Raw genomic sequence first — 11,116 nt, 5'->3', positions numbered from 1 at the left:
CGGTAGCTTGCTGGGCTCTCTGAGAGGGGTGGAGGAATTGAACCCTGGTCAGCTGCGTGCAAGGCAAATGCACTACCCACTGTGCTATCACTCCAGTATGTGCTTCAATAAAAAGACCAAAAAGAAAATATTAATTATTTGTGATAAGACTGAATGACAGTCTTTGCCCCAGGAACTAAGGAGCAGACAACAGGTGGAAATTAACATAACCTTTCACGAATGTCATATTTATTCTTTGTTTTTTAATCAGTAGATAGTTATTGAGTCCTATATGCCAGGGATACTCACAGTAAATAAAAGGTAGTGCCTGCCCTCAATGCTTACATTTTGACCATTCAAAGTGCATCTCAGGTGTTGACATAATGGAAGAAATTCCACCATTCTCAGTTTCTCATTTTTTTTCCAAAGGGACCACATGATAGTACAATTTCTATTCAGTTATGAGACTGTTAGAGGAGCCAGGGATGTGGCTAAGAGTTTGAGTTCAGTGGTTGCCTTGCATGTGCAAGACACTGGGTTGAATCCATGGTACTGTGAAAGAAAGAAGGAAGGAAGGAAGGAAGGAAGGAAGGAAGGAAGGAAGGAAGGAAGGAAGGAAGGAAGGAAGGAAGGAAGGAAGGAAGGAAGGAAGGAAGGAAGGAAGGAAGGAAGGAAAGAAGGAGAGAGAGTGAGAGAGAGGTAGGGCTGGAGAGAGGAAGGGATGAAGGAAGGAATAGAGAAGGAATAGACTTAGAGAACCTTGCAAACATCTGAGATCTCACAACCTTGCAAACATCTGATCTTATATCAATGCTCTAGTATTCCTTAAGCACTGAATGTGATCCTGGCAGCTCTTCTGTTTAAGCCTGGCAGGGATGCCATCTGTGATTCCTGGCACCCCAAAAATAAAACAGAATGAGCTTAAGGAAACCTCTGATATTTTTCCAAGTCTCTAATTTTTTTAGAGGGGGTGTGGGAGGGACTCCCAAGGAATCACCATCTGTAACTACAAGTCACAGGTTCTGGTTTCACTACCTCTCAGTCCGCTATTTTCAGGCTTCTCACAAATAATACTCAAAATTTAATTTGTAAATATAAGCATTCAAACCCATGTAACATATCTAGTGGGTTCCTGATAGTCAAGGGCCTCCCAAATAAATGTATGTTCTATGCATCCCCATTTGCGATTGATGTTGGGGATCAAACCCCAGGCCTCGAACACGGGAAGCATATTTTGCTTCAACCTCAGATGACCTATATCCCCAGCCCCTTCACCCCATTCTTTGTCATGGAAAAAATAAAAGAGAATGGCCAAAAGTGTGAGGAAAAGTGACAGAAGTGGGTATCTGGAGGCCAGTGGCAAGTACAACAAAAGTGCTTATGTTTTTGAACCTTGAGGGATACAAGGATATCAGCGCTGTTCTTTACCAGCAGCTGATTGTTTTAATCCTGTTTGCCCCACCAAGGGGTGTGACCCCAAAAGAAAAACAAACAGGCAAATAAATATGAATGATTAAACATCCCTGTTGAACCAGTAAGATTTTAGCTTTTTATTTGGTTTGAGGGCACCCAGTGGTGCTCAGGGACTGGATCCTGGCTCAGTGCTTGGTGGACCATGTGGTCCTGAGGATGGAATCCGGGTCTCCTGCATACGAAGTATGTTCTCTAGTCCATTGAGATTATCTCCTTGCCCCCAATTTTTAAAAAATTTTCATGTCCAAACACAGGTAAAGAAAAGGGATGAAAGCAGTAAAGATACCTCTTACATATTACTTAAAATAGATCTTTTTAAAAAAATATTCCTTAGTGTAAAGTTTTTCTTTATGTTATGAATTCCATTAACATTTTATTTTGAAGGATACTAGATATTTCAGTTTATATTTATTTATTTATTTATTTGCTTTTTGGGTGACACCCGGCGACGCACAGGGGTTAACTCCTGGCTCTGCGCTCAGGAATTACTCCTGGCGGTTCTCGGGGGACCATGTGGAATGCTGGGAATCGAACCCGGGTCGGCCGTGTGCAAGGCAAACACCCTACCCACTGTGCTATTGCTCTAGCCCCCAATCAGTTCATATTTATTGAGCGGGGTTGCGTGTGATGAAACATAGGCATTTCTAGGAATTCAAGCTTTATTTAAACAGAACAGCCTTCTAGCCCAGCAATCTCACTTTCAACTATGCTCCCTTTTCATCAGCAGGTGATTCTGTGCAGGATAACATTGGTTTGTCCTTCCTGCTTTGCCACAGGGAGCTTAGATTTATTGGGTTGCTCCCATCACAGTGCTCCTATTCCTCTGTGTTTATATGTAACCTCTTTCTTTGTGCACTGATGACTTGGAAATATTGCTTTTTCTCTTTTCCTTCAGTCCTTTGCATAGTTAATTCAGAGCAATGTCTTTTTGGTATGGACAGAAGAAGACAGTTAATGCTATGTTTTTGTAACTTGGGAGTTAATTGACTCTGAATGATATTTACCTCCTGGACATCTGCTCTCTCAACTTAAGGCTTTCATGTTTGGGTTACAATCACACAATGATCAAACACCCATCCCTCCACCAGTGCACATTTTCCACCACCAAAGTCCCCAGTATTACCCCCAATTCCACCTGTCCCCCTGCCTTTACGGCAGACAATTTCCCCATTCTCTACTTTGGGGCATTATGGTTTGCAATATAGATACTGAGAGGCCATCACGTTTGGTCCTTTACCTACTTTCAGCACACATCTCCCATCCCGAACGATCCCTCCAACCATCATTGACTTAATGATCTCTTTTCTATTCCAGCTGCCTTCACTCAAGAGGCAGGCTTCCAACTATGGAGCAATATTCCTGGCCCTTGTGTCTACTGTCCTTGGGTATCAGTCTCATATTATGCAGAACATTCAGTTTGTTTATTCAAGATAGGCTGTCTCTCCACTACTTATATTTTTAAAATATATTTATTACAAACATTGCAGTCAGCTATGGCTGATAGGCCAACAATCACACAGTTCTAACATTTCATAGTGTGAAGCACATGTGACCAATGTATTTTTCAATAAGAGAAGTGATCGAATTTTCTGTCCACTCTCCAATGTTTCCACTGACCATTCCATGGCCTCATCAAGACCAGTGCCTTTGGTTGCGGCCACAGAAATTTTGAATATTTGCCATTTCAGTCCTTCAAAGGATGGTCACCCAAGTGAATTTGCCCTAAGGGCGTCAAGGTCTGTTCTCCTCCAACAAGGCCACCAACTCTGATTCAGAAAGATCAGTTCGGTTTCTGTAGCAATGGTCTACTACATATCTGTGTTAGAATAATAACATCTCTGGTACTGCCTGATACTCGTATGTTCTACTAACGCCCAGACTTGGAATTTAAGATTTTTGCATGTTACCGGCTCAATGGGTATGGTGTTTGCCTTGCACGTGGCCAACCCAGGTTCGATTCTTCCATCCCTCTCAGAGAGGCCGGCAAGCTACCCATGGCATATTCAATATGCCAAAAACAGTAACAATAAATCTCACAATGGAGACATTACTGGTGCCCGGGAGCAAATCAATGAACAATGGACGACAGTGCTACAGTGCTACCGGCTCAACATTAAATCCAATGCTCGGAATTACAGTAACACTTCTCCAACCTGCAATCTGTAGAAAATTGTAGTTTTCCCTGCTGCATCTAGCACAAAATTAAAATGTACGTTTTCCGGGTTTGAAGCAGACTAGAAAAAATATTGAGAACCGCCCCCCCAAGATGTCTCCCCTCGAATCCTCATGCCAGCCCAGCTCCAACAAGGACTCAGGGTTGTGGCTGGTCACCGCTTGGACTCCGGGAGAGTTTTTCTTGATTAATCCTCTTACGAAGACTCCCTGCTTACTGATTTTCTTTGTATATCCTCCAAGTTTTATTCTTCCATAAAATCTCCATTACCTTGCTTCAAATTTATCTTTCTCTTCTACAATGCCCTATTGTATTCATTTTGTGTGACTCTTGGTATTCTCTGTTCTGATTTATAATTTGAATTGGACTCTAACTCTTGTTTTGCAATCAGCAAAATAAGAACTTGTGCTTTTTGAAACAAACTGTAGAAATTTTAATATACAAGGAACACTTGATACTTATTCTGTCACACCTTGGTTTAGTCTCCCTAATGTAAACTTGTCTAATATAGCAACTATCCTGTTTCAGCTTTGCAGTAGGGAAATCAAGTCTATAGTAAGATTTTCTCCTTTGGGGTTTATCACAGATAGTGAGGAGTGATTCAGCACCATTTGAAGGTGGTGCAGAAGTCACTGAGAGTCATATTGTCTTCCCATTGTTCATTGGTTTGCTCGAGAGGGCACCAGTAACGTCTCCATTGTGAGACTTGTTATTGTTTTTGGCATATTGAATATGCCACAGGTAGCTTGCCAGGCTCTTCCGTGCAGGCAGGATACTCTCGGTAGCCTGCTGGGCTCTCCGAGAGGTACAGAAGAATCGAACCTGGGTCAGCTATGTTGGCCACATACAAGGCAAATGCCCTTTCTGCTATGCTATCGCTTCAGTCCTGAGAATCATATTATCATTATTATTCACTGTCCCATGTCTAATACTGAAGATAAAACAATGGAACACTACTCAAGTATAAGAAAATATGAAATTATCCAACTGACCATTGCATGCATGACAGATAATATATTATGCTGGGTGAGGTCAGCCAGAAGGAGAGGGACAAACACAGAATGATCTCTCAAATGTGGGATATCAAGAAATATAGCGATAGATCAACAAATGTCAAAGGCATTTGGTAGAGTGAAACAGGACCCTAGGCATGGGTATGGTGTTAGAACATCGTATGCATGAAACTTTATCATTAAGGATTGTGTAAATCACTGTGTGGTGATTTAAAATTTATTTTCTTTCTGAAAATATATTCAGCTAAATGTGACTGCATAGTTATAAATAAAACTGTATATTTTGACTTAGAAGTGGAAGACAGTTACAAATTTCTTGATATTGTTTGGGTTGTTATCACTCAGTATAAAGCATACAAACATCTAGCTTTTGCTCATTAAGGTCCTGTAACAAAATATTGCCTTCCCAGAAGACCTGAAGTTCCTGAAGCTGGGATCTAAGCCTTGGTCCTAGCATGAAAAATAGGACCTGCAGTGGTTTAGTAATCTTGTGTTCTGTAAGCTCTGGTCATTTGCTTTGTCCTAAGACTCTCTCACGAATAGCTGCTAAATCTATGAGTAAAAGTTTTGCATGTATTGATGTTCATTTTCTGGGTCAGCTGAAATATTTGAGGGAATCTGAGAAATTTCAAAGTCCAGAACTACTCTAGTTTTAAATCTATAATTTTTTTTTAAGAAACATGTACTGAACCAACTCAGTACTTCACTACCTTGTTTGGAGTCAAACATCATTGAACAATGATGTCTTTCACTATGTTGGTATAATCATGTGGATTTTCCTTTTCCCTAGTCTATTGATGTGGTGAAACACGTAATTGAGTTTCAAAACTTTCTGAACTGAACAAAAGATTAAACAAACTTTCATGCTTGGGGAAAAAAATTCATCATCTCTTTCATCTATGTCTTGATACATTGTTGGGTTCTTTGTTGAGAATTTTTTTATCTATGTTCAGGAAAGATACTATTTTTAGTTTTTATTTTATTTCATTTATAAAATTAAATTCTTTTATTTCATTTATTTCTTTTCTTTTATAATATCTTTTCTGGTTTTATTGGTAGAATGATGTTGGCCATGATGAATAAATCGGAAAATATTCTTCTTGCTTTCATCATCTCAAAGAGGTGATAGGAAATTGCTTTCATTTCTTACTTTAAAACATTTGGCAGAATTTGCCTATGAACCAGTCTGAGCCTAATGCTTTCTGTTGTATATAGTTATTACTTATTCAATTCTTTTAATAGAAATGGATATATTTAAATTTTGTATTGTTCTTGTGTGAGTGGATGGATAGTATCATTCAATAAGTTGCTTCTTTTCCTCTAGGTTATTCAACTAGGTTAAAAATACCTGTAGGCATAGAGTATTTTAGCTGTATGAAATCATCAGTAATAACTCCTCTTTAATTTCTAATATTAGTAATCTGTGCCCTTTCTCTGTTTATCTTGATCTGGCTTGAGATTTATATGTTTTGTTGTTCTTTCCAAAAAAAACATCATTTTGTTCATTGATTTTCTCTATTAAAGTCAAATTTTCAATGTCATTGATTTATGTTCCATTTTAAAAAATATTTTCTCCTGCATCCAATGAACTCTTTGCTTTTTTTTTAAATTTAGGCATCATTATTAAAAATGCTGTTGATAATAAAGCTTCAGGAATAGAATGTCCCATCATCAAGCTCATGACTTATATTAACATCCCTTCGTTAATATCTTCATATTTCCTTTCACTCCCATACCATCTTCTTAACAGCATAGTTATTTTTATTTAAATTATTATAGCTTAGTTGACATTTTTACAATGGAATTGGCTCTTTTGATTTGATGTATATAGTTAACTGATCTCTCTCTAGATTCCTAAAATGAACACTAAACTGATTGATTTTATATATATCTTTATTACAGTGCATGCAATGTTTCAAATTTACCTCGAAGCACTGCATTTACTGCATACTATAACTTTTAAGGAGTTTTATTCTGATTTTCATTTAGTTCAAAATAGTTTATAAAATTTCTTTTCAGATTTCTTCTTTAGTGCATGTGCTATTTAGAAATGTGGTGTTTCAATGGTATACAACAGAACTGTTAAGAAAAATAAAATCATGGAATTCACTTATAAATGAATGGACATGAAGGGCATCACGCTGAGTGAAGAGTCAGAAGGAGAGGGCCAAACATAGAATAATTGTACTCATCTGTGGTACATTAAAAACATAGTAAGAGAATAATACCAAAAGACAGTAGAAACGCAGCGCAGAAAAGTGATTCGTGTTTGAAAGCCTGCCTCAGGTGCTGGGGGCAATTGGGATATAGAAGAAACCACTATGGCAATGATAGTTGGAAATAATCATTCTGTCATTCTGGATAAAAACTGCGTGCAGAAAGTAGGTAAAGGACCAAACATGATAGCCTCTTGGTATCTGTATTGCAAACCATGATGCCCAAAGAAGGGTGGGGAGACAGAGGAAGAGTCAGACAGAGAGTAATAGAGACTGAGAAGAAAAATGCCTACCGTAGAGACAACTGCCGATGGAGGTTGGTGGGAGGGAAACTGGGGTCATTGCTGGTGGGAAATGTATACTGGTGGAGGGGTGGTGTTGGAACATTGTATGACTGAAATCTGAGCATGAACATTTCGTAACTATATCTCACAGTGATTCAATTTTAAAACAAAACAGGGTGGGGATTAAAAAAATAAATAAATAAAAACAAAACAAAAAAGGAGATGTGCTGGTTAACCTTTAGTATTTTGGAATTTTCCAGCTGTTTCTATTATTTCTTTCTATGTAAATTTCACAGAAGTCTGAGATAAGCATTGCACAATTTCTTTTTAAATTTTATTTAATTTTTGCATCCTAGTACATGTCTATTTTAGAAAGTGTTTCATATGAGTTGAATAAGAATGTGTAGTCCACTATTTTGGATGTGGTAGATCAGAGAAATTTTTGTATTAAACTGACTAGTGGTTCTGTTGAGTTCAACTATGACCTACTAATCTTGATGCCACCTACTATAATGACAGAGAAATTTTTTCTCCTTAAGCATCTTTTGGGGCTGGAGCGATAGCACAGCGGTTGGGGGTTTGCCTTTCACGCAGCTGACCCGAGTTCGATTCCTCCACCCCTCTCGGAGAGCTCGGCAAGCTACCGAGAGTATCCCGCCCGCACGGCAGAAAAAGAGAATGAGGGAGAGAGGGAAGCTACCCGTGTGTAACGGATATGCCAAAAACAGTAACAATAAGTCTCTCAATGAGAGATATTACTGGTGCCCACTTGAACAAATCGATGAGCAATGGCATGACAGTGAAGCATCTATCAGTTTCTGAGGACAGATCCAAACTCAAAGTGTTTGATTCTGTGTTTTTTTTGTCACATAAACATTGTGCATTGTTATATGTTCTTAAATAATTGACACCTTTAACATTATATAATCCTCTTTTTTATAACTGAAAATCTTCTTTGGTCTGAGCTCTACTTTATCTGAAATAAATATATCTCATAAGTTAATATATTTGTACTCTTGTTTTCTTTAGATTAGTGTTAAAATGGAATATGTTTTTCTATATTTTGTCACCTTAAAAATATTTTTGAAAATCAATAGCTTTAGGGCCTGTAGGATAACATTGCCACAGGTAGTTTAGGTTAATTTAGGTTATTCCCATCACAGTGCTCCATTTCCTCTGTGTTAATTTGTAACTTCTTTCTTTATGCTCTGTTGACTTGTAAATATTGTTTTTCTCTTCTCCTTGAGTCCTTTGCATAGTTTATTCAGAACCATGTTCTTTTGTATTAGCACAGTAAGACAGTAGTAAATGCTATGCTTTATAACATTTGACTCTACATGATATTTTCCTCCTGGGCATCTGTTCTCTCAACCTAAGCCTCAGCCTAAGCCCCTTACTTCCTAGCACCCTCAAAGGCAGGGTCCCAAGGAGGGACTGGATGGACCCCAAGGCAAGCTGTGAGTTGTGTGCTACCCTGGCATTGAGATGGGCCTGGCCAAAGTGCCTAATGCTTAACTATAAGTTAAGAGCTTGGTCATGGACAAATGCTGTCATGATCCAAAAAGTAATAACTAGATTCAAACACTGCTAGGTTTAGGAATGATTAATCTGGCCTGAGCACTGTAGTCTGTGGTAAAATGTTCCCAGGAGAGCTGGAGAGCTACTCTATAAGCCTCAATGTATCTCTTACTGTATTCACACAAAAATAGCTAGGATTAAGATATTGATTGAGTTTTTGGACTGAGGAAAGGAGAAAAACACCTTAAGAGGTTTTTTGCCTGCAGGCAGTCAGGAAGCACTTTCTTATGTTAATTTTTCTACCAGACTGGGTGTAATGGGGCCCAGAGGGCAAGATGGAGAAAGACAAATTGGAGTGGAGAGACCATGGGGGTGAAGCAGAAAAAGAGAATGAGGGAGAGAGGGAAGCAGTCAGAGTCAGAATCCAGAGAAGCAGTCAGAGTCAGAAACTAGAGAGGAGATAGAGAGCCCAGGCTGTAAGATGGAACATGGAGAGATGAGTGGGAGAGACAGGAGGAGACGGGAATGAGGGGCAGAGTGAGACTAGAATAGGGAGCTCAGTGAGACTGGAACAGGTGCATGGAGAGAATGGAATAAACAGCAACTGATAAATCAACCGACTTGGCTCTCATTTCCTCTTCCATCTGCCCCATAGCCTGAGCCACCCCAGTGGGGCAAATGGCCTAGGACTGACCCCCCAAACCTGGGGGGCTGATGGGGAGAGTCGCTGGGCCTCTCCCCTGGCCACCCCCAGCAGAATTATTTACAAGGACCACAACATATTCTCTGGATTTCTACTATTTTTTAGAAATTTTTCTAAAAAAAAAATTATAGACTGATCACAACAGATTTAGAGTCAATATTTATATAATCATTCAACCATGCTAATTATTTATTATGTATCTCTTATCTTTCATACATGCTTGATTCAAACAAAATAATATAATAGTAAGCATGGTAAATTTTCTTTCCGATGTAGTCTTTTAAAAATTATAGTGTAGAGGGAGTGGAAAGATAGAACAGCATCTAAGGTTCTTGCATTACATGTGGCCAAACTGGGGTCAATCTTTGGCACCCCATTTGGTCTCTGAAGTCTCATCAGGAGTGTCAGGAGTGATACCTGAGCCCAGAGCCAGGAAAAGTAAGTTTACAGCACAAGTGGGTATGGAACAGAAACAAGAAAAAAATACATAGTGTAGATCATCTTCCTCTTTCCAATTTTATTAGAAAAGATTTATTTCCTGTTTGTTTTTTTTTTACGCAGCAACCAGTGGTGCTGGGGGCCATTCCTGACTCTATACTGAGGGGTCACTCCTTATAATACTTGAGGTATCAAGGATAGAGCATGCAAAGCAAGCATTTTAGCCCCTGTATTACCACTGCATTCTTGCATTACAAGAGATTTTACTTAATGAATTAAGTAAATTAACATGGGTTTTAATACCTATATAAAACCCATAAGCCATAAGACTCACCCTGCTGGCATCAAATAAATTCCTCATTGGCCGACCTCCACTACCCAACTGCCGCCAAACTCCAGGCCGCTTTTCCAGATATGTCATGGCCGCGAGACACATCATAAACACTTCCTACCCATTTTCCATCATTACCACACCATATTTGATGGGGTTCAAACAGTGTGAACCATCAGAACACCTATAATGGCAATTGGAGTCAGCCTAAAAGCCTTCATACCTCTCAGAGAGCCCCACAAGCTACTGAGAATATCCCGCCCACATAGCAGAGCCTGGCAAGCTACTCATGGTGTATTTGATATGCCAAAACCAGTAACAACAATGGGCCTCATTCCCCTGATCTTGGAAGAGCCCCCAGTACGGCAGCATTAAGAAGGACGAACAAGGAGAGGTTGATAAAATCTCATGGCTGATGTAGGCTGACCAAAGAAAGGACTAAAATGATTACCCAAATAAAAAAACAAAGAAGGACTAAAATGACTATTTGCACTTTTAGTGCACTTACACTGGCATTGGAAGCATCCATCAAGGACCTGATGGTACAATCGAGGAAGATAAAGTATGACGTCATTGGATTGAATGAGACAAGTAGGCATCGAACATATCACACCGTTTTTGACACGGGAGAAGAACTGTTCCTCAGAACATTTGACAGTAGAGGATTCAGTGGTGTCAGTGTCCTTGTCACATGAACTTAGCCATGAGCACTGATTCATTCGAATGCCTAACAACCTGAATCAGATGCTTACATTTGAATAGATGTGGCTCGTTGCCAGCAGTTTCTATCTTCATCATCTATCTTCGCACCAACATCCAACTACAACAAAGAAGAAATTGAGAAGTTCTACAGGGAGCTGGAAAAGTTCTATAAAGAAGACCACACCTTATACAAGATCATTGTTGGTGATTTTAATGCCAAGATAGGACTGAGAAGGTCGCCCAATGTGGGACCCATGGCCTAGAATGGAACGAATAGGGTAAGAGA

At 39.3% G+C, this 11,116-nt stretch overlaps 1 pseudogene; it reads right to left on the bottom strand.

Moving 5' to 3' along the window:
* Window positions 1-2,939: 2,939 nt before the first annotated feature.
* LOC129404372 (ADP-ribosylation factor-like protein 1) lies at window positions 2,940-10,702 on the bottom strand (annotated as a pseudogene).
* Between the last annotated feature and the right edge of the window lie 414 nt (window positions 10,703-11,116).

The sequence above is a fragment of the Sorex araneus genome, chromosome 4 (genome assembly GCF_027595985.1).
Source record: "Sorex araneus isolate mSorAra2 chromosome 4, mSorAra2.pri, whole genome shotgun sequence".
NCBI classification, from domain to species: Eukaryota; Metazoa; Chordata; class Mammalia; order Eulipotyphla; family Soricidae; genus Sorex; species Sorex araneus.
The sequence above is the reverse complement of the archived record's forward strand: the minus strand, read 5'-3'. Positions and strand labels throughout refer to the sequence as shown.